Source organism: Hemitrygon akajei, unplaced genomic scaffold, assembly GCF_048418815.1.
Source record: "Hemitrygon akajei unplaced genomic scaffold, sHemAka1.3 Scf000045, whole genome shotgun sequence".
Lineage (NCBI taxonomy): Eukaryota > Metazoa > Chordata > Chondrichthyes > Myliobatiformes > Dasyatidae > Hemitrygon > Hemitrygon akajei.
Genome location: NW_027331931.1, coordinates 4,174,719 through 4,201,158, shown reverse-complemented (window position 1 = coordinate 4,201,158; position 26,440 = coordinate 4,174,719). Strand labels below are relative to the sequence as shown.

The window sequence follows — 26,440 nt, the reverse complement described above, 5'->3', positions numbered from 1 at the left end:
GTGTGGTGTGAACTGATTGGTGTGTCCACAGGTGGGAAGACCGACTGAACCCCTTCTCACACACAGAACATGTGAATGGCCTTGCCCAGTGTGAACTTGCTGATGTACCTTCAATTGTGATAACCGAGAGCATCCATTCCCACTGTCTGAGCAGGTGAAAGGCCTTTCTCCTGTGTAAATTACAGGCGTGCCAGTTGGTCAAATGACTGAGTGAATCCCTCCCCACAGTCTGAGCAGGAAGGATGGTCAATTGGATCCCTTGCTCCACTTCTTAAATATCTCGACAGAGACAACAAAACTGCTGTGCCGTGTTTGAGCGTCCTGGAGACGAATTCCTTCTCATTTTTAACCTGTAAAAAGATTTACAAAATCCATCAATGTGTGTAGGACAACATTTCAGATGAGATTACTTGAGTTACCAAGGTTTGATCTGGTATCACACTGTTACAGTGAGGTTCAACCCAAGTTGGACAGAGAAATCATCTCCTGACTGGGCAGAGTGCTGGTATCTGGAATGACCATCAATTCCCTGATGCTCTTCCTGTTTCTATAAGAATGGGGCATTTCTGCCATCTCCAATCTATGCCTTGGCTCAGTTTGACTCTCTCCATTGGTATTATTCCCTGTTCCTGCTGAGCTGCATGGGTTCCTCGCCCCACAGTAACTGAAACAGTCGCACACAAATAGTTTTTCTTGACGTGCAGCTGGGATTTTCTTTTATGTATTATTAACTTAAAGTGCCACAGCTTTAACGCCATATAAAACATTCCTGCTGAAATGACTGGTTGGTTCACACAGCTGTCAAAAGGGGTTAGAGTGAATTTTTGTATTATTTCAGGTTCTTGTCACAATCATAGAAAATTTCAACACAGAAACAGGCCCTTTGGGCCATCTGGTTTGTGCTGAACTATTTAAACAGCCCACTCCCACACCTCTACCATCCAGGTACCAACATAAACCTCTTAAATGTTGAAATCGAGCTCGTATGCACCACTTGTGCTGGCTGCTCATTCCACAGCCGGATAACCATCTGTGTGAAGAAGTTTCCCTCATGTTCCCCTTAACATTTCACCTTTCACCCTTAACCCATGGCCTCTGGTTGTCGTACCCCCCAATCTTCATGGAAAAAGCCAGCTTGCATTAACACTATCTGTGCTTCTCTATCACAATCAAATCTCGCCTCAATCTTCTGCATTCCAAGGAATAAAGTCCTGATTTGTTCAATCTTTCCTTATAACCCAAGCCCTCTAGACATGGCAACATCCTTGTGAATTTTCTCTGAAATCTCTGAACTTCTTTTACATCTTTCCTGTAGGTAGGTGACCAAAACTGCATAGAATTCTCCAAATTAGGCCTCACCAATGTCTTCTAGAAGTCAACATAACATCCATCTATTGTTATCAGTACTTTGGTTCATGAAGGGCAAAGGGCTGAAATCATTCTTTCCATCCCTATCTACCTGTGATACCACTTTCAGTGAATTAAGGACTTGTATTCCCAGGTCCCTTTCTTCCACAAAACTCCTCCATGCCCAACCAGTCACTGTGAAAGGCCTCCCTTGGTAGGTCATACCAAAGTGCAACAACTCACACTGGTCTGCATTAAATTCCATTTTCCATTTCTAAAACCATTTTCCCACCTGGTCCCGATCACACTGCAAGCCATGATAGTCTTCTCGCAGTCCACTAAACCCCCAGTCTTGTTGTTATCCACAAATTTGCTGATCCAGTTAACCACACTATCATCCAGATTACTGATATACATGACAAACAACAACAGATCCAGCACTGATCCCTGTGGCAACCACTAGACACCCCCCTCCAGTCAGAGAGGCAACCATCTGCTACCACACTCTGGCTTCTCCCAAAGACAGTGTCTCATCTGATTTACTGTCTCATCTTGAATGCTGAGTGACTGAACCTTCTTGACCAACCTCCCATATGAGACTTTGTCAAGTGCCTTGCTATAGTCCATGTAGACAACATTCACTGCCTTGCCTTCATCCACTTTCCTGATAACTTCCTTGAGAGACTCTATAAGATTGGCCAGAGCCATGCTGTCTATCCTTTATCAGTCTACAACTATCCAAATACTTACAGTATATATCGGGTTCCTGCACACACATTCCAATAACTTTCCCAGTTCTGATGTCAAGCTCACCAACGTATAATTTCCTAGTTTATTTTTACAGCCTTTCTTGAACAGCAGAACAACATTGTCTGTCCTCCAATCCTCCAGTACCTCAACTGTCACTAAGGATGATTTAAATATCTGTGCTTAGGCCCCAATAATTTCTGCACTTGTTTTCCGCAGGGTCCCAGTGAACAACTTGTCAGGCCCTGGGGATTGATCCACACTGATTTGCCTCAAGACAGCAAACACCTCCACCTCTGTAATCGGTACAGGGTCCATGAAGTTGATGCGGCTTTGCCTCACTTCTATAGACTCTGTGTTCATAGCTTGAGTAAATACGGATGCAAAAAATATCTCCCCAAGTCTATGTTATCCCTTCATATGGATTACCATTCTGATCTTCCAGAGGATTAATTTTTTCTCTTGGAATCTTTTTGCTCTTAACATATCTGCAGAATCCCTAAGGATTCTCCTTCACCTTGTCTGCTGGGGCAACCTCATGCCTTCTTTTATTTCGTTCATAAGTGTTCACTGGAATTTCCTGTATTTCATAAGGACCCCATTTGTTCCTATCTGCCTGTACCTGGTACGCACCTCCTTTTTATTGATCTGGGAGAGGAAAGCCAAGGGGGTGATAGAGCTGCATGCTGGGAGGTGGGGGTAAGGAGGGTTAAGCTAAAGTTGCAGGGGGAATGGGAGCCTGAATAACAGAACAGATAGTGGAGAGGTTGTGGAGACAGATGTTGTTCAGTCCTCAGACAAAGTCAGGAATGAAAAAGTTGAGCATGGTGCAGTGAATATGCTGAGCCCTGTATATTTCAATACAAGGAGCAGCGTAGGAAAGGTGGATGTGGGGGACATCACGTGATGACGTAGGATCGAGACGCAGGGACCCAGCTCTCCCGTAAAAAGTTAATAAATTAATGTTTAAATGAAGAAAAGTTAGTCAATACTTTTTAAAAGTTACTTATAAACGTCTCCGGACTGTGTCAAGCTATGCCTCAAGGAAGGAAGATGAAGAAAACTAATACCGGGAAGACTACGCAAGTTGGAACAAGAACAAGGCCTACGTCTACCGAGGAACCGCGATCTCAGGTACATTATATCACCGGTGATACGGAACAGGAGATGGTGGCAACACCGGCCACTTCCAAAGGAAAAAAACATCGTGAACTGCGCAAACGCGAAGGATGGAGCATGCGCAAACGGGAGCAAAAAGAACTACAAAGCCCAGCTACCACTGCAACTGAAAGTGATAGCGAATCGGAGGGAGAATCAAATCTCTCGGAAGGATCAGCTGAAGGAGGTAAAAGTCCTTCTAGAAATATAGAAAAGACTTTGAGGCAAATAATGCGTAAATTAGACACATTAAAAGTAATTAAAAATAATCAAAAAATACTCGAAAAAAAAAATTACCAATATGGAGGCTATGCTTGATAAAATGACAAAGAGACAGGAAAAAATGGAAAAAAGAATTACGGACTTGGAAACTACAACGGAAGACATGGTTGAAAGAATGGACAAAATGGAAAAGGAAAATACTGCTTGGACATCAGAAAGAAAACAATTTATGGAAAAAATTGATAAGCTTGAAAATCTCAGTAGACGAAATAATATTAAAATTGTTGGACTTAAAGAAGATATAGAAGGAGAAGATCCAATAATTTTTTTTCAAAAATGGATTCCTGAAAAATTGGAAATGGAAAGAGAAACTCCAATTGAGATTGAAAGGGTGCATAGATCTTTAAGGTCAAGACCTCGAGCTGATCAAAACCCTCGATCAATTTTGATAAAATGCTTACGATACCAAGACAAAGAAAAGATCCTGAAGGCCGCTGCCCAAAGTGCCAAAAATAGAAACGGGCCACTGATGATAGCAGGGAAACCAATTCTTTTTTATCCGGATATAAGTCACAACCTGTTGAAGAGAAAGAAGGAATTTAACCCAGCGAAAAAAGCCTTATGGGAAAAGGGTTATAAATTTACAATGCGTCATCCAGCAACACTGATAATTTTTTTGGAGGACGGAAAAAAATTTTTTTCCGATTATCGAAAAGCGGAGGAGTTTGTACAAGAACTTCCATCTATTCGCTAATTACACATAGAGGCTTCCAAACGTAATGGATTAAAGATGAAGATAGACCCAAGGAACAGAAGTGATGGACATTTATGGATATTACAGAAGAGAAAAGCAAAATTTTAGAAATACTAAATGAGAACAGTATTTTTTTTTCTCTTCTTATATATATACTTTTTTATGTTGCGGGGGAGCTGGGAGGCTGTGGATCGGTTACTGCGGGATTCACGTGTGTAATCATGGCGGTTGCCATGACCCGTACAGCAGAGGGGGGTAATGTTGTGTCTTTTTTCCACAACATTAGTAGGGGGGTATTTTTTTTTTCCTTTATATTTTAATTTTTTTCTATCTTTTTGCCTGGATGATTGGTGGGGACACACATAGCAACATGGAGACTTTTATAAAGATTTCCCAGGATACCACGAAAGTGGAAAGATTAGGTATTATTATAGATTGAAAAGAAAAAGAATTTTAACATATATTTTTTTAAAAAATGAGAACTCCGTGGAGCATGTGGGGATCTTCCAACATCCAGGCATCCCCTTTTTTTTCTCTTTCTGATTTTTTTTAATAGGGATGTTAGGGGGAGGGGTTAAGGGGAGGGGGGCTGGGTAACACTTTTTTTTTTCCACGCACATTTATTCTGTAACTATTTGAAAACAATAAAAAAAGTTTAAAAAAAAAAGGAAAGGTGGATGTGTTCAGGGCATGGATCAACACCTGGAATCAACACTAGGATCTGGCAACTGTGGATTGGGACAGGCTGTTTTATGGCAAAGGTGTGCTTGGTAAATGGGAGGCCTTCAAAGCAACATTTTGAAAGTAGCAAGCGGGTATGTCAGAATAAAAGGTAAAGATAGAAACTGCAGGGAAACTTGGATTGCAAGAGATATTGAGACCCTGGTAAAGCACAAAATGGATTTGCATAACAGGGATAGGCAGTCAGTTTCTTATGGAGTATAAGAAATGCAAGAGAACACATAAGAAATAAATCAAGATGGCTAACAGATGGCATGAGGTTGCTGTCACAGAAAAGGTGAAGGATAATCCTCAGGGATTCTAGTGATAGATTAAGAGCAAAAGGATTGCAAGGCACAAAGTTGGTCCTCTGGAAGACCGGAATGGCAATCCACGTGTGGAACCAAAGCAGATGAGGGAGATCTTAAATATTTTTCCATTTCTATTTACTCAGGAGATGGACAAAGAGTCTATGGGAGTGTGGAAAAGTGGCATTAACCATTTCAACCCTGGGGGAAAAAAACACTCCTCTGGCCACTCACACGCTCAATACACCTCATTTTATACACCAAAAAATGTCTCTAAATATAAACAAGGAAATTATACATTGCACAATCTACTTTCAATGATTCAGTACATTTACACGGACAGGTGTGTAAAAAGGGCCCAAAGAATATCAGGGACAAACAGGCCCAATTCAGCACAACCACAAACTGTTCCTGCTGCTACCATCCAGGAAACGGTACCACAGCAAAAGGACCAACAGGCTCCAGGACATCATCTTCTACCAGGCCCTCAGACTGATTAATTCATGCTGATACAATTGCATTTCCATGTTATATTGACTGTCCTATGTACAAACTATCTATTATAAGTTACTATAAATTACACATTGCACATTTAGATGATGTAAGGTAAATATTTCTACTCCTCATGTTTATGAAGTATGTATCTAATAAAGTCAATTCAATTCACCGTCTCCACTATCTGTTCTGTCATTCTGGCTCCCATTCCCCCTACAACTTATTTTAACCACATCACCCCCTCCCCTGCTCACTACCACTAGCAAGACTTACCACTAGGATATTCATCCCCTCTTGTTCTGTTCCTCTAACTAACGAATCCCCGATCAGCCTTTTGACTTTCCTCTGCCAGGTAATTCCCGCACAGATGCCTTGTGCAGGAAGGCACAGAGTCGACTGTACTTCCTTAGAAGGTTGGCGTCATTCAATGTCTGCAGTGAGATGCTGATGATGTTCTATAGGTCAGTTGTTGAGAGCGCCCTCTTCTTTGTGGTGGCGTGTTGGGGAGGAAGCATTAAGAAGAAGGACGCCTCACGTCTTAATAAGCTGATAAGGAAGGCGGGCTCTGTCGTGGGCAAAGTACTGGAGAGTTTAACATCGGTAGCTGAGCGAAGGGCGCTGAGTAGGCTACGGTCAATTATGGAAAACCCTGAACATCCTCTACATAGCACCATCCAGAGACAGAGAAGCAGTTTCAGCGACAGGTTACTGTCGATGCAATGCTCCTCAGACAGGATGAAGAGGTCAATACTCCCCAATGCCATTAGGCTTTACAATTCAACTGCCAGGACTTAAGAACTTTTTTTTTTTAAAGCTATTATTAATGCTTTTTGAGTTAGTGATTTAGATGCATATCATATTATTACTGAGTTAAGTATTGTATGTAAGGAGTTTTTGCTACAACAAGTGTATGGGACATTGGAAAAAATGTTGAATTTCCCCATGGGGATGAATAAAGTATCTATCTATCTATCTATCTATCTATCTAACAGCTTCTAAAGTGGTCCACCTGTTGTTGTGTGAAATGGCCACAAGAGTCCTCTGCGATGGATATTTAACCTCATTCCCCCTCTTGATTCTCACACAGTTTCCTGTGTCCTGCACCTTGGGAGTAACTCACCTCTCTTCATGTCATATCTATCACCCCCTCCAACTGCTGGATGATCTGGAATTCACCCATTTCAAGTTGCAGCTCATTGAAGTGCAGGGTTGGTTACAAGCTGTAGCTGGATGCACATCTTGTAGGTGAGGGCATCAGGGACACTGGAGGTCTCCCCTCCTTCCCTCCAATACCCCTCTAATTTGTAATAACCAGTGTGCAGATAAATTTTGTACTGTGTATTTTTTACCCAGTGACAAGATGTGCACAGTGAATTTTATATAGAGAGGTATTCATTTTCACAGCTGGCAAATCACTGTCAATAGGAACTTACATCTCCTCTGGGTTTGATCGAGTTCATCTGCACTCTCACACAACCTATGTAGCAGGTCTGTAACAGGAAATGGGGAATTTTCTCACCAAAGCTTTTGCACATTGTCCATATGTGGTTTGCTTGCTAAATTACGCTTTAAAAAGTCAGATTTCCAAATATCACTCCAATTCTTCCCACTTGCAAATTCTCCAGCAACTCTTGCATCACCACAATGCACACAGGCATCACTAGTTTCTGTATTCTACATAAATATTCCCCCTGAACCCTCCCCCAATGACTGACGGTGGTGAACTCAGTGAATGAAATCCCAATGAATATGAAAGTAAGGGCAGTTCTCTGTCTCACTGGAGTCTGGCACATTTGTGATGTGAAAGCTGCTTGTTGCCCAGGACAAAGGTGTTTGATATCATTATGTAGCCAGGGAGAATGGGACAAAACATGTTCTCACCGGTAGAAAAGTCCAGAGCAAGAGGAGGTAGAGGAAGCAACACACACAAAATGCTGGAGGAGCTCAGCAGGCCAGGCAGCATCTACGGAAAAGAGTACTAATGCCGATTTTCTCAACTGCTGATGTAAAAGATTTTGTTCCCTTTCTCCGAGTTCCTAATCCTTGCATTTAGATAGCTGGAGCTCAGCTCTGTCTGAGAGATCCATCGGTTCCCATTCCCTCATCAACCGGAAGCTCCCCGGGGCCCATGTACGGATCGTGGGGCTGAGAGAGAGGGGAGAGAGCAGGACTGTTCCGGGATTGCTGGCCACGGTGTCTGGATTTCACAGGAATCGTCCCGAAGTCAGTGTTTAAGATAAAAACACGGAGAATCGCTCTTACCTGCAGCCGACATTTTCAAGGCCTTCTGTGTACTGCGCGCATGCGTGAAACTCAGGGACGTCCTCAGCCTGACGCCTGCGCATTTCATTGGTGCTTCAGCGCCGGCGAAATTCTTAACGCATGGCCCTATGGGTAATCACGGTGCCATTAAACATTTCTGCAAGCACCGGTCCAATGTCCATACCTCATTTTTTTAATCGTGTGTATAGAAAAATCTGCAGCTGCTTTAACTCAGAAAGCGGCTCCCATAAGCAATATACTCAATATCAACGTGTATCTAATGCCAAAGTAAGATGCAGATATAAAACACAGGAGATTCTGCAGTTGCTGGAAATACAGAGACGCACACACACAAAACGCTGGAGGAACTCTGTAATTCAGAGAGCAACTTAGCAGAGGAGTACACAGGCTAGGCATGCTGAAGGGGCTCTGTCTAAACGTTTTCTATTTATTCCTCTCTCCACAATTGCTGCCTGAAATTAACCTTTTTTTTCTGGTCAACCAGTTTCCAAATGTTTCTGATCTTTCTTTTGTAGCCACTTCCTACTGGTCTGATTCCTCCTCCTCGTAAACTCTAGACCCCATCTCTCTCTGGAACCCCAAAGCCCTGACTCAATCTGGCAACTCTTCAGTTTATGACTCTGCACCATCGAAGATTCACTCGCTAGTCTGCTGTCAGACTTTAGATGCGCATTGTGTTACGAGACCGCAGGTTCGTTTACTGTGAGTGTCGCTTTAAGTGCCTGAGTGAGGCAGGACTGTGACGTCAGACACAAGGAGAGAGAGAGAGAGGGAGAGAGAGAGAACGTCAAAACTACAGTCAGCTCATCGTCTTATTCACCCTGAAGAAATTCATGCTGGTGTATAAGATGATGAGAGTCATTGGTCGTGTGGATAGCCAGAGGCTTTTTCCCCAGGGCTGAAACAGCTAACACGAGGGGGAATTGGTTTAAGCTGCTTGGAAGTAGGTACAGAGGAGATGTCAGAGCTAAGTTTTTTAAACAAAGAGTGGTGTGTGTGTGGAATGCACTGCCAGTGACGGTGGTAGAGGCAGATACAATAGGGTCTTTTAAGAGACTCTCAGATAGGTACATGGAGCTTAGGAAAATGGTTGGTTATGTGGCAGGGTAATTCTAAGCAGCTTCTGGAGTAAGATACATGGTCGGCACAGCAATGTGGGACAAAGCATCTGTAATGTGTTGTGCATTTATATGTTCCCATGAAATTCAAGGGAAATCTCCTATCCCACGGAGTGGTGAACAGTTGCAACCTGTCATCTCAGGCAGAGTGAGAGGGGAACGGCAGGGAGAGATTTTGATATACTGATATAGAACAGAAACATGGGCAGGGACCAGATGGGCCGAGTGGCCTCTCTAGCGTACATTGTCAGTGTGGTCGAGACAGTAAGTACCTGAGACACGGGATTTGATAAAAACTGATTTATCTTTCACAGATCCATTGTATTAAACACCAGTCTAGTTTAAGGCTAACATCAGCAGAACGGACTCCTCCAATGCTCAGTGACCAGGGTTCAGTCCTGGGTGCGATGAGCAGCCGCAAGAACTGCAGAATCTGACAGTAACAGTCCCTCATGAACCTGCAGCTGCCTTCAGTCACCGTGATGGTTAAACATTTAACACGGAGCTGATTTGAACTTCCTCCCTGATGTAGGAGCGCTCAGACTGAAGATGTAGGGGAGAAGGAAAAAAAAGAGATAATAAAGTTGTTTAGGGATAAACAGAGAGGAGGAGGTGGAAAGTTTCTTGAATGCATCTGTTTTAATGCTAGGAGCATTGTAAGAAAGGTGGATGAGCTTACAGTATGGATTGATAACTGGAAATATGATGTTGTATCTATTAGTGAAACATGGTTGCAGGAGGGGTGTGATTGGCAACTAAATATTCCTGGATTTCGTTGCTTCTGGTGTGATAGAATCAGAAGGGCAAGAGGGGGAGGTATTCCAATGCTTGTCCGAGAAAATATTAGAGCGGTGCTTTGACAGGATAGATTACAGGGCTCATTTAGGGAGCCTATTTGGGTGGAATTGAGGAATGGTAAAGGTATAGTAACACTTATAGGGGTGTATTATAAACCACCTAATTGGGAGCGAGAATTGGAGGAGCAAATTTGTAAGGAGATAGCAGATATTTGTAGTAAGCACAAGGTTGTGATTGTGGGAGATTCTAATTTTCCACACATAGAAACATTGAAAATAGGGGCAGGAGTAGGCCATTCGGTCCTTCGAGCCTGCACCGCCATTCAGTATGATCATGGCTGATCATCCAACTCAGAACCTTGTACCTGCTTTCTCTCCATACCCCCGATCCCTTTAGCCACAAGGGCCATATCTAACTCCCTCTTAAATATAGCCAATAAACCGGCCTCAACTGTTTCCTGTGGCAGAGAATTCCACAGATTCACCACTCTCTGTGTGAAGATGTTTTTCCTCATCTCGGTCCTAAAAGTCTTCCTCTTTATCCTTAAACTGTGACCTCTCGTTCTGGACTCCCCCAACATCGGAAACAATCTTCCTGCATCTGTCCTGTCCAATCCCTTTAGAATTTTATACATTTCAATAAGATCCCCCATCAATCTTCTAAATTGTAGTGAGTATAGATATAGATAGATAGATAGATACTTTATTCATCCCCATGGGGAAATTCAACATTTTTTCCAATGTCCCATACACTTGTTGTAGCAAAAACTCATTACATACAATACTTAACTCAGTAATAATATGATATGCATCTAAATCACTAACTCAAAAAGCATTAATAATAGCTTTAAAAAAAGTTCTTAAGTCCTGGCAGTTGAATTGTAAAGCCTAATGGCATTGGGGAGTATTGACCTCTTCATCCTGTCTGAGGAGCATTGCATCGATAGTAACCTGTCGCTGAAACTGCTTCTCTGTCTCTGGATGGTGCTATGTAGAGGATGTTCAGGGTTTTCCATAATTGACCGTAGCCTACTCAGCGCCCTTCGCTCAGCTACCGATGTTAAACTCTCCAGTACTTTGCCCACGACAGAGCCCGCCTTCCTTACCAGCTTATTAAGACGTGAGGTGTCCTTCTTCTTAATGCTTCCTCCCCAACACGCCACCACAAAGAAGAGGGCGCTCTCAACAACTGACCTATAGAACATCTTCAGCATCTCACTGCAGACATTGAATGACGCCAACCTTCTAAGGAAGTACAGTCGACTCTGTGCCTTCCTGCACAAGGCATCTGTGTTGGCAGTCCAGTCTAGCTTCTCGTCTAACTGTACTCCCAGATACTTGTAGGTCTTAACCTGCTCCACACATTCTCCATTAATGATCACTGGCTCCATATGAGGCCTAGATCTCCTAAAGTCCACCACCATCTCCTTGGTCTTGGTGATATTGAGACGCAGGTAGTTTGAGTTGCACCATATCACAAAGTCCTGTATCAGTTTCCTATACTCCTCCTCCTGTCCATTCCTGACACACCCCACTATGGCCGTGTCATCAGCGAACGTCTGCACATGGCAGGACTCCGAGTTATATTGGAAGTCTGATGTGTACAGTGTGAACAGGACCGGAGAGAGTACGGTTCCCTGTGGCGCTCCTGTGCTGCTGACCACCGTGTCAGACCTACAGTCTCCCAACCGCACATACTGAGGTCTATCTGTCAAGTAGTCCACTATCCAATCCACCATGTGAGAGTCTACTCCCATCTCCGTTAGTTTGTGCTTTAAGATCTTGGACTGGATGGTGTTAAAGGCACTGGAGAAGTCAAGGAATGTAATCCTCACAGCACAACTGACCCCATCTAGGTGAGAGAGTGATTTGTGCAGCAAATACGTGATAGCATCCTCCACTCCCACCTTCTCCTTATATGCAAACTGAAGCGGATCCCGGGCATGCCTGGTTTGTGGCCTCAGATTCTGTATTATCAGCCTAGTCGATCCAGTCTTTCTTCATATGAAAGTCCTGCCATCCCAGGAATCAATCTGGTGAACCTTCTTTGTACTCCCTCTATGGCAAGAATGTCTTTCCTTAGATTAGGGGACCAAAACTTCACACAATACTCTAGGTGCAGTCTCACCAAGGCCTTGTACAACTGCAGTAGAACCTCCCTGCTCCTGTACTCAAATCCTTTTGCTATGAATGCCAGCATACCATTCACCTTTTTCACCACCTGCTGTACCTGCATGCCTCCCTTCAATGACTGGTGTACAATGACACCCAGGTCACCTCCCCTTTTCCTAATCGGCCACTGTTCAGATAATAATCTGTTTTCCTGTTCTTGCAACCAAAATGGATAACCTCATATTTATCCACATTAAATTGCATCTGCCATGAATTTGCCCACTCACCTGAGTCACTGGTGTTAATTACAGGGGACTTCAACCATGTGACTTTGGACAAGACACTACCTGCTTTCTCCCAGTATGTGGATTGTTACACCAGGGGTAATAGGACTATTGACCTACTGTATGCAAACGTAGAGGATGCATACAGTGCATCCCCGCTGCCTGCACTGGGGAAAGCTGATCACAACCTGGTTTTGTTACAGCCCAGATATAAATCAATCGTGATGAGGCATCCCACTACCACACGCTCTTTTAGAAAGTGGACTCCTGAAGCTGAACAGGCCCTGAGAGACTGCTTCGGTACTACTAACTGGGATGTACTGCAAGGGGGGCTCTGTGGGGGTGTTGAGGAGGTCACTGAATGCACAACGGACTATATTAATTTTTGTGTGGATGCCGTTGTTCCTGTTAGAACTGTTCGCTGCTATCCCAATAATAAGCCCTGGATCACTAGTCACATCAAAGGCCTCCTAAACCAGAAGAAGAGGGCCTTTAAAGATGGTGATCGGTTGGAGCTTAAAAGAGTTCAGAAGGAACTCAGAGTACAGATAAGGGGGGCAAAGGAGCAGTATAGGAGGAAGCTAGAACAAAAGCTGCAGAAAAAAAAGCATGAAGGAGGTGTGGGATGGGATGAAGATCATCACCGGATGCGGTGCAAAGCGGGGGGCAAACATAAGTGGAGATGTGGAGAAAGCGAACCAGCTGAACAACTTCTTCAATAGGTTCGACAGCACAATCTCATCCTCACCGCAGAACTCCACACCAGGCTTATTTCCCTCACAGGAAAATAGCCACTCACAGGAGACCTTGCACACGCCCAGGATTACGGCTGCACAGGTGGAAGGTCAACTGAGGAAGATCTGTACCAGCAAGGCGGCTGGACCGGATGGAGTTTCCCCACGATTACTGAGGGCCTGTGCGACTGAACTGGGAGAACCACTACAGCGCATCTTCAACATGAGTCTAGACCAGAGAAGAGTACCCAGACAGTGGATCCACAACCAAAGGAGTTGAATGACTTCAGACCTGTTGCCTTGACGTCGCACATGATGAAGACCATGGAGCGGCTGATAATACAGAATCTGAGGCCACAAACCAGGCACGCCCGGGATCCGCTTCAGTTTGCGTATAAGGAGAAGGTGGGAGTGGAGGATGCTATCACGTGTTTGCTGCACAAATCACTCTCTCACCTAGATGGGGTCAGTTGTGCTGTGAGGATTACATTCCTTGACTTCTCTAGTGCCTTTAACACCATCCAGCCCAAGATCTTAAGGCACAAACTAACAGAGATGGGAGTAGACTCTCACATGGTGGATTGGATAGTGGACTACTTGACAGATAGACCTCAGTATGTGCGGTTGGGAGACTGTAGGTCTGACACGGTGGTCAGCAGTACAGGAGCGCCGCAGGGAACCGTACTCTCTCCGGTCCTGTTCACCCTGTACACATCAGACTTCCAATATAACTTGGAGTCCTGCCATGTGCAGAAGTTCGCTGATGACACGGCCATAGTGGGGTGTGTCAGGAATGGACAGGAGGAGGAGTATAGGAAACTGATACAGGACTTTGTGATATGGTGCAACTCAAACTACCTGCGTCTCAATATCACCAAGACCAAGGAGATGGTGGTGGACTTTAGGAGATCTAGGCCTCATATGGAGCCAGTGATCATTAATGGAGAATGTGTGGAGCAGGTTAAGACCTACAAGTATCTGGGAGTACAGTTAGACGAGAAGCTAGACTGGACTGCCAACACAGATGCCTTGTGCAGGAAGGCACAGAGTCGACTGTACTTCCTTAGAAGGTTGGCGTCATTCAATGTCTGCAGTGAGATGCTGAAGATGTTCTATTGGTCAGTTGTTGAGAGCGCCCTCTTCTTTGTGGTGGCGTGTTGGGGAGGAAGCATTAAGAAGAGGGACGCCTCACGTCTTAATAAGCTGGTAAGGAAGGCGGGCTCTGTCGTGGGCAAAGTACTGGAGAGTTTAACATCGGTAGCTGAGCGAAGGGCGCTGAGTAGGCTACGGTCAATTATGGAAAACCCTGAACATCCTCTACATAGCACCATCCAGAGACAGAGAAGCAGTTTCAGCGACAGGTTACTATCGATGCAATGCTCCTCAGACAGGATGAAGAGGTCAATACTCCCCAATGCCATTAGGCTTTACAATTCAACCGCCAGGACTTAAGAACTTTTTTTTTTAAAGCTATTATTAATGCTTTTTGAGTTAGTGATTTAGATGCATATCATATTATTACTGAGTTAAGTATTGTATGTAATTAGTTTTTGCTACAACAAGTGTATGGGACATTGGAAAAAAGGTTGAATTTCCCCATGGGGATGAATAAAGTATCTATCTATCTATCTATCTATCTAACCTATCCAAGTCACCCTGCATCCTCCTCACAGCTAACACCGCCGCCCAGCTACATGTCATCTGCAAACTTGGAGATGCTGCATTTAATTCTCTCATCTAAATCATTAATATATAATGCAAACAATTGGGGTCCCAGCACTGAGCCTTGCAGTACCCCGCTAGTCACTCCTTGCCATTCTGAAAAGGTCCCATTTACTCCCACTCTTTACTTCCTGTCTGCAAACCAATTCTCTATCCACATCAATACCATACCCCCAATTCCGTGTGTTATAAGTTTACGCACTAATCTCCTGTGTGGGACCTTGTCAAAAGCCTTTTGAAAATCTAAATATACCACATCTACTGGCTCTCCCCTATCCACTCTAGTAGTTACATCTTCAGAAAATTCTATAAGATTCGTCAGACACGACTTTCCTTTCACAAATCCATGCTGACTTTGTTCGATGATTTCACCTCTTTCCAAATGTGCTGTTATCACATCTTTGATAACCGACTCTAGCATTTCCCCCACCACTGACGTCAGACTAACTGGTCTATAATTCCCCGGTTTTTCTCTCCCTCCTTTTTTAAAAACTGGGGTTACATTAGCCACCCTCCAATCCTCAGGAACTAATCCAGAATCTAAGGAGTTTTGAAAAATTATCACTAATGCATCCACTATTTCTTGGGCTACTCTGGGATGCAGACCATCTGGCCCTGGGGATTTATCTGCCTTTAATCCCTTCAATTTACCTAACACCACATCCCTACTAACATGTATTACCCTCAGTTCCTCCATCTCTCTAGACCCTCGGTCCCTTACTATTTCCGGAGGACTATTTATGTCCTCCTTAGTGAAGACAGAACCAAAGTAGTTATTCAATTGGTCTGCCATGTCTTTGTTCCCTATGATCATTTCACCTGTTTCTGACTGTAAAGGTCCTTACATTTGTCTTGACCAATCTTTTTCTTTTCACAAAGCTGTAATTTATGTTCCCTGCCAGCTTTCTCTCATAACCTTTTTTCCCTTTCCTAATTAAGGTCTCTGAATTTCTCCCAGTCCTCAGGTATGTCGCTTTTTCTGGCTAATTTATGTTTCTTCTTTGGACTTGATACTATCCCAAATCTCCCTTGTCAGCCACGGGTGCACTACCTTCCCTGATTTATTCTTTTGCCAAACTAGGATGAACAATTATTGTAGTTCATCCATGTGATCTTTAAATGCTTGCCATTGCATATCCACCGTCAACCCTTTGAGTATCATTTGCCAGACTATCTTAGCTAATTCACGTCTCATACCTTCAAAGTTAACCTTCTTTAAGTTCAGAACTTTTGTTTCTGAATTAACTATGTCACTCTCCATCTTAATGAAGAATTCCACCATATTATGGTCACTCTTACCCAAGGGGTCTCACACGACAACATTTCCTTCCTCGTTGCTCAATACCTAATGTAGAATGGCCTGCTCTCTAGTTTGTTCCTCAACATTCATATGCAATAAAACAAATTATTATCTGAATGGCCGATTAGGAAAAGGGGAGGTGCAACGAGACCTGAGTGTTATTGTACACCAGTCATTGAAAGTGGGCATGCAGGTACAGCAAGCGGTGAAAAAGGCAAATGGTATGTTGGCATTCATAGCAAGAGGATTTGAGTACAGGAGCAGGGAGGTTCTACTGCTGTTGTACAAGGCCCTGGTGAGGCCACAGCCGGAGTACTGTGTGCAGTTTTGGTCCCCTAATCTGAGGAAAGACATTCTTGTCATAGAGGGAGTACAAAGAAGGTTCAACAGATTGATTCCTGGGATGGCAGGACTTTCGTATGAAGAAAGACTGGATCGACTAAGCTTTTACTCGCTGGAATTTAGAAGATTGAGGGGGGATCTTATTGAAATGTATAAAATTCTAAAGGGATTGGACAGGCTAGATGCAGGAAGATTGTTTCCGATGTTGGGGGAATCCAGAATGAGGGGTCACAGTTTAAGGATAAAGAGGAAGACTTTTAGGACCGAGATAAGGAAAAACTTCTTCACACTGAGAATGGAGAATCTGTGGAATTCTCTGCCACAGGTAACAGTTGAGGCCAGTTCATTGGCTATATTTAAGAGGGAGTTAGATATGGCCCTTGTGGCTAAAGGGATTGGGGGTATGGAGAGAAAGCAGGTACAGGGTTCTGAGTTGGATGATCAGCTATGATCATACTGAATGGCGGTGCAGGCTCGAAGGGCCGAATGGCCTACTCCTGCACCTATTTTCTATGTTTCTATCCACGGTCAACCGTTTAAATATCATTTGCCAGTTTGTCTTAGCTAATTCACGTCTCATATCTTCAAAGTTGCCCTTCTTTAAGTTCAGAACATTTGGTTCTGAATTAACTATGTCACTCTCCATCTTTAAAGCTATTATTAATGCTTTTTGAGTTAGTGATTTAGATGCATATCATATTTTTACTGAGTTAAGTATTGTATGTAATTAGTTTTTGCTACAAGTGTATGGGACATTGGAAAAAAGGTTGAATTTCCCCATGGGGATGAATAAAGTATCTATCTATCTATCTATATTATGGTCACTCTTACACAAGGGGTCTCGCATGACAAGATTGCTAATTAACCCTTCCTCATTGCTCAATACCCAGTCTAGAATGGCCTGCTCTCTAGTTGGTTCCTCGACATGTTGGTTCAGAAAACCATCCCGCACACATTCTAAGAAATCCTCTTCCTCAGCACCCTTACCAATTTGGTTCACCCAATCTATATGTAGATTGAAGTCACCCATTATAACTGCTGTTCCTTTTTTGCACGCATTTCTAATTTCCTGTTTAATGCCATCCCCAACCTCACTACTACTGTTAGGTGGCCTGTACACAAATCCCACCAGCGTTTTATGCCCCTTAGTGTTACGCAGCTCTACCCATATCGATTCCACATCCTCCAGGCTAATGTCCTTCCTTTCTATTGCGTTAATCTCTTCTCTAACCAGCAACACAATCCCACCTCCTTTTCTTTCCTGTCTATCCCTCCTGAATATTGAATATCCCTGGATGTTGAGCTCCTATCCTTGGTCACCCTGGAGCCATGTCTCTGTGATTCCAACTATATCATATTCATTAATAACTATCTGCACATTCAATTCATCCACCTTATTACGAATGCTCCTTGCATTGACACACAAAGCCTTCAGGCTTGTTTTTACAACACTTATACAATTATGTTGAAAAGTGTCCCTTTTTGATTTTTGTCCCTGGATTTGACTGCCTGTCACTTTTACTTTTCACCTTACAACTTTTTGCTTCTACTCTCATTTTACACCCCTCTGTCTCTCTGCACTTGTTCCTATACCCCCGCCACATTAGTTTAAATCCTCCTGAACAGCAGTAGCAAATGCTCCCCCTAGGACTAGCAGAAGGGACAGCCCTCAGTGAATCCTGTGTATGCAGACTGGAAGCCTCAAGAAATGATAATGATCATGAATCATGCCCCAGATAGAAAAGAAAAACCAGCACAGTTTGCTCAGTGTGTCCACAGTACTACACAAATGTTTAATGCGACTCTGCAAGATTTATTCGGTCTCTCCTGCATGATTCTCTCAGCTGATGAGGGGTGGAAATGGAAGGCAGAATTGAGATACCAAACCTATCAGGAGTTACAGGCGAGAAACCATAATGAGAATGAACAGACAGACCAGATCATTCAAGCTTTGTAAAGGGCTCTCCAGCAACCTGTAAACATCACTAAAGTACCTGAATGCAAACCTAAACCTGGGGAATGGGGACCAGACTATTGAGAGCGATTTGTGTCCTGCTACGGCACCTTCGCAGGAGACCAAGACTTTAATGATGGGAATCTGTCCCCCCAGTTCAATGCCCTACTGTTCCAATGCTTACCAACTAAGTTAGCCAATATGATTAAAACAAATAATATGGATTGGCCTGACAATGACCGAAATCGAATGCGACGAGCTTTGACATATCATTAGGACCCAACTATCGAATCCCCATCAACCCCGAAGGGAACTAATATTAAAGGTGAATATGCTCAGCGGGAAGAAGGACGCGAGCGGGCTATATCTGAGAAACAGAAATGGGAACAAAAACCGACCAAGGGACAGGTGGGGACAACAACCCATTTAGAAACTGACAAGAAGATGCTTCCAACCATGAGTGTCAACCCTCAGGAAGAGCCCAGTGTAATATTGCAAGTTGCTGGAAATCCAATTCCATTTATGACTGATATGAGGCAACCACAACGACTCTCGATCAGGAAATAGTATCGGAAAAGGGATTCCAGCTATCAGACGCTACAATCACTCTGTCAGGGTTCAAAGGCACGGAACATACGTATTCACGTACCCAGCCACTGCAGGTGGAATTCCAGGGGAACCAGTGTGAGGTTTCATTTACAGTCACCACCAGACGGGGGTGTAATCTCGTAGGGAGAGACTTCCTCTGTCCGTTGGAAGTCGAGATTCTATGCACGGACAAGGATATCACGCTGGAACTGCGAACAACTGATAGCTTCCTCAGTTTCTGACCACCCAGGGGTGGGCACTTTATCTGGACTCCAGTACATTTGAACACCTTCTGCCAGCGGCCGACTCTCATGTGACTCTGTGTTATGACCCTACGTGGTGCTCAACTGAGGAAAGCTAATATTATGCACCCCTCGAGGGACAGAAATTCCCAGTCATGGTGATTGGAGAGGTTAAAGGAAGAGACGGCATTGCATTTCTTACTGAAGGTCCAGATTTCTTTTGGCGACAGACAGGATTGGTGGTTCCCCATACCACCTTCAGGGTTTGCCCTGGGTTCAAGCCAAAGAGCCTAGGGCTCCTTGCCTACACTCTGATGAAACAGGCCTCCAGCACCGAGGGAGACTGGCAAGACTTTGCCGTGGGCCAACTCCGATACTGGAAGGAGTTTGAGGTGAAAACAGGACATCTGGTAAGACATTCTTTTAACAGTGACCGAACCCAAGACGTTATACCCCATCTCTGGGCAATTTCAGTCCATGAAGTCAGCCCTCCTGTCCGGATCACAGTGAAAGAAGGACAGACTCTCCCATCCATTCTGCAATACCCTCTCTAGACTGTCCGGATCACTGTGAAAGAAGGACAGACTCTCCCATCCATTCTGCAATACCCCCTCTAGCCTGTCCAGATCACTGTGAAAGAAGGACAGACTCTCGCATCCATTCCGCAATACCCCCTCTAGCCTGTCCGGATCACTGTGAAAGAAGGACAGACTCTCGCATCCATTCCGCAATACCCCCTCTAGCCTGTCCGGATCACTGTGAAAGAAGGACAGACTCTCCCATCCATTCTGCAATACTCCCTCTAGCCCGTCCGGATCACAGTGAAAGAAGGACAGACTCTCCCATCCATTCTGCAATACCCCCTCTAGCCTGTCCGGATCACTGTGAAAGAAGGACAGACTCTCCCATCCATTCTGCAATACCCGCTCTAGCCCTTCCGGATCACAGTGAAAGAAGGACAGACTCTCCCATCCATTTAGCAATACCCCCTCTAGCCCGAGGCAACGTTTTATGAGGATGGAAACTCTTTTGTGGATCCATCAGGAAAACAATATTCTGACTATGCGATAGTGATGGACAGTGAAGTAATTGAGCAAGCCTCTTTTGAAGCAGCTGTCTCCACCCAGAAGGCTGAGCTGTTTGCTCTGACTCGTGCCTGTATCCCAGCAACAGACTAAAGTGGGAACGTTTACACAGACTCCTGTTATGCATTTGGAATTGTGCATGACTACACGGCTCTCTGGGAACATGGGGATTCCTGACTTCCTCTGGCCACCCCATTAGTAATGCCACCTTTGTAAACAACTTACTCACCGCTCTACAGCTACCTCGAGTTTTGTTCTTCTCAGGGGGACGCCTCTGAGGAGGAGTGAAAACTGTGGTCCCAGATGGGGTGCCAGAAAGACCCCGACCTGGGTTTTTGGATCACCCCAGCGGGACAGGTTTGTGTTCCTATACAGTTTTTACCAATACTGGTCGATTATATACATAATTGTACACTCCTGGGAAAGGAGGGAATGGTTGGTATCCTGTACCCTGCACACCGGGTACGACTCCCTTGACAGGTGGATCTTTTTCGTGTCTACAAGTTGATTTTATTGAATTGCCTAGAGTCCATTGCTATAGATACTGCTTACTTATTATAGATGTGTTTAGTAGATGGATTGAAGCTATTCCAACTACCATTAATACTGCTGTGACTGTTGTGAAGGTATTATTAAGGGAAATAATTCCCAGGTATGGCCTGCCAGAGATGCTGAGTTCAACAATGGCCCACACTTTATGGTGAAAGTAAATGAAGGAGTATGTAACAAACTAGCTATCAAGCAACAATTCCAGTTTGTACACCACCCACGGGCCGCTGGCAGAGTGGAAAGAGCCAATGGCACTCTGAAGAGTAAACTGGCCAGACTAACAGCGGAGACTGGACCCACTTGGTTGAAGGTCCGACCATTAGCCCGATTCCACATAAGGGTTACCCCACAGGGGAAAACAGGGTTGTCACCAGCTGAAATCATTTCTGGACAGCCCATGAGGACACCCTAGGGACAAAGTCTCAGGATTAAAGGCAAAGTGAATAAGAATAAGGAACCTTGGTTCTCGATGGATATTGGAACTCTGATAAAGAAGAGAGAGATGTATGACATGTATAAGAAACAGGGAGCAAATAAGGTACTTGAGGAGTATAAAAAGTGCAAAAAAATACCTAAGGAAGAAATCAGGAGGGCTGAAAGAAGACATGAGGTAGCGTTGGCAGTCAAGGTGAAGGATAGTAAGAGCTTCCACAGGTATATTAATAGCAATAGGATAGTTAAGGGATAAAATTGGTCATCTTGAAGATCAGAGTGGTCGGCTATGTATGGAACCAAAAGAAATTGGGGAGATGTTAAATGATTTTTTTGTGTCTGAATTTACTAAGGAAACTGGCATGGAGTCAATGGAAATGAAGCAAACAAGTATTGAGGTCATGGAACCTATACAGATAGAAGAGGAGGAGGTGCTTGCTACCTTGAGGCAAGTAGATAAATCTCCAGGACCTGACAGGGTATTCCCTCGGACCTTGAAGGAGACTAGTGTTGAAATTGCAGGGGCCCTGGCAGATATATTTAAAAGTAGTTATCTATGGGTGAGGTGCCAGAGGATTGGCGGATAGCTCATGTTGTTCCATTGTTTAAAGAAGGCTCAAAAAGTAATCCAGGAAATTATAGGCTGGTAAGTTTGATGTTGGTCATGGGTAAATTATTGGAAGGAGTACTAAGAGATAGGATTGACAATTGTTTGGACAGACAGGGACTTATTAGGGAGAGTCAACACGGCTTTGTGCATGGTAGGTTATGTTTAACAAATATATTAGAGATTTTCGAGGAGGTTACAAGGAAAGTGGATGAAGGCAAGGCAGTGGATGTAGTGGACTTCAGTAAGGCCTTTGACAAGGTCCCGCATGGGAGGTTAGTTAGGAAGATTCAGTCACTAGGTATACATGGTGAGGTAGTAAATTTGATTGGGAATTGAGAATGGGAGAAGTCAGAGAGTGGTAGTGGAGGATTGCTACTCTGAGTGGAGGCCTGTGACTAGTGGTGTGCCACAGGGATCAGTGCTGGGTCCATGGTTATTTGTCATCTATATCAATGATCTGGATGATAATTTGGTAAATTGGATCAGCAGATTTGCTGATGATACAAAGATTGGAGGTGTAGTGGACAGTGAGGAAGGTTTTCAAAGCTTGCAGAGGGATCTGGACCAGCTAGAAAAATGGCAGATGTAGTTTAATATAGACATGTGTGAGGTATTGCACTTTGGAAGGAAAAACCAAGGTAGAACATACAAGGTAAATGGCAGGGTGCTGAGGTGTGCACTAGGACAGAGGGATCTAGGAATACTGATACAAAATTCCCTAAAAGTGGCATCACAGGTAGATAGGGTAGTAAAGAGAGATTTTGGTTCATTGGCCTTTATAAATCAAAGTATTGATTATAAGAGTTGGAATGTTATGGTGAGGTTGTATAAGGTATTAGTGAGGCCAAATTTGGAGTATTGTGTGCAGTTTTGGTCACTGAATTACAGGAAGGATAATACTAAGGTTGAAAGAGTGCAAGAGAAGGTTTACAAGGATGTTGCCAGGACTTGAGAAACTGAGTTACAGAGAAAGGTTGAATAGTTTAGGACTTTATTCCCTGGAGCGTAGGAGAATGAGGGGTGATTTGATAGAGATGTATAAAATTATGATGGGTATAGATAGAGTGAATGCAAGCAGGCTTTTTCCACTGAGGCTAGGGGAGAAAAAAAACCAGAGGACATGGGTTAAGGGTGAAGGGTGAAAAGTTTAAAGGGAAAATTGGGGGGGGGGTTCTTCATAACTGAGTCTGACTGGTACTGGCATAACTGGTTCTTCTGGGCACATTCAGTCTCACTCCCAACTATTTCCTACCTTCCTTTGTACAGGTACGTAATGTCTAAAGGACCAGTGTTTGAGTAAATGAGACTCACCAAACTTTCTCCTGACTGAATCACTGGAATCTCCAAGTCAGATGGGTTCTCTCCAGTTGATGCTCTCAATCCTCGGGCTGGTTCACTTGTTGCTGTTCCCTCGTCTTCAGTCGTGGTTTTTCTTCCAATAAATCTCTCTTTGCAGGTCTAACTTAAACATGAAAGATAATGAAGCACGTTAACAATGAAAAGGAGGACCAAACGTATCTGCTGAATGTTACTAGGAACAAAACTCACTGAAATTTAAACGTTGGCAAATATAATGATGTCAGTGAACAATCTTTAATTGTCCCTCACACATCACAAAACAATATGGGATAAGAAGGAGCCATCATTCAGTCATGGTAAGACACAAGACACAGGAACAGAATTAGGTGATTCAATCCATCTGGTCTGCTCCACCACTCAGCCATTCAATCATGGCCAATTTTTATTCCAACACCATATTCCTGCCTTCCTCCTGTAACCCTGAAACTACTCAGCAATCATCAGTATATTAATCTTCACAAATATACCCAAATGGCAGCCTCAAACAAATTCTGCGGCAACAAATTCCACAGATCAGACATCTTGTGGCCAAAAATTTTTTCTCATCTCAGTTTTAAAGGAAAGCATCTTTATTCTGAGACGGTGCTCTCAGATCACAGACTCTCTGTCTAATGGAAACATCCTCTCCATGTCCACTGTATCCAGGCTTTTCAGCATTCGGTAGGTTTACTTAACCATACATCCCTCCACCACCCCCACCGCCCCTCTGACCTCCATTGAGCACAGGTCCAGAACCATCAAATGCTCCTCATATATAAATCCGATCATTCCTGAGATTATTCATGTGAACCTCATTAGCAACGACTGCACTGTACACATTTCCAGGAATAACAGACAAATCGGTTCCAGGATAATTTACAGGGAAAAGTTGTGCTTCCTTTACTGTTATACTATCACTCCATTTCCAGGTGAAAACAGGACCATTTCAGGAAATTTGTATTACAGATCCTAGGATACAGATCTTGTCTTGTCTATACTGGACCGACCGCCCTCGCTGGGCTATGAACGTGCAGGAGTAATGTATGGCTCAGCTCTACTGCGGGGAGCTGAGGCTCGAACCATTCTCCCCCTAGACTTCCCAGTCCCTCGGTAAAGCAGGCAGTGAAACCAAAGATCCCCACAACCTGGGACGTTCTCCTTTCTCACCCACCCCAGTCCGGGAGAAGACACAACAGCCATAAAGCTCCAGGCCAAATGCGAGAAGCCTCAGTAAACGAGGCGAGTTCGGGGAAGTTAATGGGACTCAGCGGCCAAAATCACACCACGTGATCTGGCGTCACAAAGCGGAGGGCGGGGCAAATCTGCGGCACACAGCCTCACGTGACCTGACGGCGGGACTTCCATTTCAACTCTGCGGAAACAGACAGCCTGGGCTCCTGGTTTGGATCGTTCAATGCAGATTAAGTGAAGTCGACACATTTCTGACGAGCCCAGATAGTTGGGAAACAAATGAATTCCTGGCCCACAGTTCGGGGCTCACGGTCAACATCGGATCTCCCCGCTCGGGATCGGTCTCAATACTCACCGATGGGAAAGTGATATCTTCGGCCCGCAGACAGAGATACCGACGGAAGAGACGAAAGTCTTTCCTGAACACACAGCCGACCCACTTCAGCTGTGAGCAGAGAGGAAAACACCGTCCACCCGGAGACTGTGAACATGCGCGAAGAGATTATTACATCATCGGGAGGCGGGGCCTCGGAAACAGACGCCAGATGCTGCCTATCTGCGGTTAAATGGGAGGGGCAAACGGGATCACGTGTCAGGATTGGCGACCCCCCCCCCCCCCCCCCCAGGCAGAGACTCTAGCTACTCATTAGATAGATAGATAGATAGATAGATACTTTATTCATCCCCATGGGGAAATTCAACCTTTTTTCCAATGTCCCATACACTTGTTGTAGCAAAAACTAATTACATACAATACTTAACTCAGTAAGAACTAACTCAAAAAGCATTAATAATAGCTTTAAAAAGTTCTTAAGTCCTGGCAGTTGAATTGTAAAGCCTAATGGCAGAGGGGAGTATTGACCTCTTCATCCTGTCTGAGGAGCATTGCATCGATAGTAACCTGTCGCTGAAACTGCTTCTCTGTCTCTGGATGGTGCTATGTAGAGGATGTTCAGGGTTTTCCATAATTGACCGTAGCCTACTCAGCACCCTTCGCTCAGCCACCGATGTTAAACTCTCCAGTTCTTTGCCCACGACAGAGCCCGCCTTCCTTACCAGCTTATTAAGACGTGAGGCGTCCCTCTTCTTAATGCTTCCTCCCCAACACGCCACCACAAAGAAGAGGGCGCTCTCCACAACTGACCTATAGAACATCTTCAGCATCTCACTGCAGACATTGAATGACGCCAACCTTCTAAGGAAGTACAGTCGACTCTGTGCCTTCCTGCACAAGGCATCTGTGTTGGCAGTCCAGTCTAGCTTCTCGTCTAACTGTACTCCCAGATACTTGTAGGTCTTAACCTGCTCCACACATTCTCCATTAATGATCACTGGCTCCATATGAGGCCTAGATCTCCTAAAGTCCACCACCATCTCCTTGGTCTTGGTGATATTGAGACGCAGGTAGTTTGAGTTGCACCATATCACAAAGTCCTGTATCAGTTTCCTATACTCCTCCTCCTGTCCATTCCTTACACACCCCACTATGGCCGTGTCATCAGCGAACTTCTGCACATGGCAGGACTCCGAATTATATTGGAAGTCTGATGTGTACAGGGTGAACAGGACCGGAGAGAGTACGGTTCCCTGCGGCGCTCCTGTGCTGCTGACCACCGTGTCAGACCTACAGTCTCCCAACCGCACATACTGAGGTCTATCTGTCAAGTAGTCCACTATCCAATCCACCATGTGAGAGTCTACTCCCATCTCCGTTAGTTTGTACCTTAAGATCTTGGGCTGGATGGTGTTAAAGGCACTAGAGAAGTTAAGGAATGTGATCTTCACATTAGTCTGTGGAAAGAAGCAAACTTGCCGCTCACATCTCCTCTCACCTTAAATGTATTAGAAATTTCAACCCCCGGGAAAAATATATCGTCTGTCCACTCTATCTGTTGCGCTTGTAATCTTATAAACGTCCATCCAGTCTCACCCCAGCCTGCGCCGCTCTGGAGAAAACAACAAAGTTTGTCCAGCCTCTCGTTATAGCTCAAAGTGACCTGTCACAGGA

At 44.3% G+C, this 26,440-nt stretch overlaps 1 protein-coding gene and 1 long non-coding RNA gene across 3 annotated transcripts in view; both read right to left on the bottom strand.

Moving 5' to 3' along the window:
- The window catches only part of LOC140720587 (uncharacterized), a 154,040-nt gene that overhangs the window by 68,449 nt on the left and 59,151 nt on the right, over positions 1 to 26,440 (bottom strand). The window lies entirely within an intron of this gene.
- LOC140720633 (uncharacterized) lies at positions 107 to 24,907 on the bottom strand. 2 transcript variants are annotated; one of them, XR_012097234.1, is made up of 3 exons: positions 24,788 to 24,907; positions 23,215 to 23,361; positions 107 to 350 (listed from the first exon to the last, which is right to left on the bottom strand). It is a non-coding gene; the product is annotated as an uncharacterized lncRNA (long non-coding RNA). The 2 variants fall into 2 exon arrangements; XR_012097233.1 differs by lacking the exon at positions 107 to 350 and adding an exon at positions 8,026 to 8,139.